Source organism: Gadus chalcogrammus, chromosome 22 (assembly GCF_026213295.1).
Source record: "Gadus chalcogrammus isolate NIFS_2021 chromosome 22, NIFS_Gcha_1.0, whole genome shotgun sequence".
Taxonomy (NCBI): Eukaryota; Metazoa; Chordata; class Actinopteri; order Gadiformes; family Gadidae; genus Gadus; species Gadus chalcogrammus.
In genome coordinates this window covers 10,379,461-10,381,546 of record NC_079433.1, presented here as the reverse complement: position 1 = coordinate 10,381,546, position 2,086 = coordinate 10,379,461, and positions in this window count along the sequence as shown.

Sequence of the window (2,086 nt, the reverse complement as noted above, 5' to 3'; positions counted from 1 at the left end):
AGTCCTTAAATACACCCCCGCACACACTACCCCACACCTCATCGCCATCCTATCACCACACTACCAATCCATCCGTGTTAGCCGCCAGGCATCATAACCCCTGGGTAAATTAAAGACACTGATGCAGACAGTAGGCAGGGGACAAAGCCTTCACTGCGGTCCCTCCATCACTCTCTGCTGCCTGGCCGTCGCTGCTCCATAATTCTCTTTTTTCATCCCTCTGCATCTTTCCATCAATCTGTCTATCTTAGCGTTGCCTGATGAATTCCCAGTGAAGTTAAAGGCTCTGGCGGAGCAGAAACTCACCCCACACCACACACACACGTTGTGCAAGAAATATATAAACACACACACACACACACACACACACACACACACACACACACACACACACACACACACACACACACACACACACACACACACACACAGAACATGAGAACATACATAACACACACAAACTCCCATCCCTCTTTTTAGCTCTCAATTGTGCCCTGTCCTCCACATCCACTAATCCTAGTAATAATAATCATAATACGTTTTTGTTGTTTTTATTGTACATCAAATAAGGGGCTGAATGGAGAACCGGAGGCGGAAGGCCTGACCCAGAGAAGATGGCTGCTCCACTGGACTGGAACACAAGCACTCGAGCTGGCTCTTAATGCTGACCGGTTCAGCCAGTTGCCCGGAGAGAGGGTGCTCCGTAACCTGCCCTCTCCCAACCCGGACCCCCCCAACACACTGTGATTCATCACCCCATCTTCACCCCCAAGGTCACTAGAAACCCCATTAGCCAAGGGGTCAGGGAGTATACCCGGTTGGTTGCACACTTTTGGTGTGTATTGGTGTGTGTACGTGTGTGTATGTGTTGGTCGGTCAGTTTTCCGATGTCTACTGCATTCAGTGCACTGCTAGGAGACTGCATTCACTATCCCACATTAGCACCCGGGGAACTTTGACAATCGAAGCCGATCTGTGATTTCCTTCACATTCTTTCTTCTTCTTTTTTTCGTTAGTTTGCACGATTGCAAGAGCCCCACAGATTTTAATGAAGAAGCAGCATGTTGTCCATTTGCCGATGACTCATGCTTATTATCCCACACGGTGGACTCACAAGCTGTGCCCGCTTGACGGAGGCAGGCGCATGGGTCCATTGTTGCAGGGGATAAACCCATCCTGTTGCCAATGGGTCTCCAGGCACCGAGCGGTTCTCAATGAGTCACCGGACTAAGTGCGCAAGACGACCTCGTTTTTTCTTATTATTTTACTCCGATTAATTGCAGGACCCAGCTGCAGCTTGTGTTGTACACATGGGTAAAAAGTAGCACTTTTATTTAAGCATTAAAGTATACCATAAAGAACGCATTTGAAGGCATGGTCTTAAACAGATGATTTTTTTTGGCTTGAGTTCTAACTGGGGACGGCATTGATTTGTAAATGCATCTTTTAAAAGACACATCAAGGATGGTCCTTTAAAATTTAAATGGAGGGTAAAAAAAAAAGCAATTTGCCACTGCGATAGTAAAATGCCGTTAGAATAAAAAGAATGGGACCAACACAAATGTTTGAAAATAAATGCATGAAAAAATCACTATAGACTGTAATATCTTACTAGCTCATGAGCTCAATGGTTAGCAATCATTTTTAAATATGTTTTCTTCAATAATAGACTCGGCACTTCATGGAAATGTACTTTTCAGTGCATTTCAGTTTCTTCACTGGGACTCCGGAACATCGTTCTGTTTAAGTCGTTAGACAGGAATCCTAAGTGTCCCAATGTCCGTTCTGAGGCTCCGCGTTCAAAGAGTCTCCCGGTGGGGGCTGCGTTCCATTTTAACCATTCGTCTTACCGCAACCATGCCCACCTCACCATATACACACACACAGGCCGATGCCCACACACACCCAGTCACACACACACACGCACGCACGCACGCACGCACGCACGCACGCACGCACACACACACACACACACACACACACACACACACACACACACACACACACACACACACACACACACACACACACACACACACACACACACACACACACACACACACACACATACGCACATACGCACACA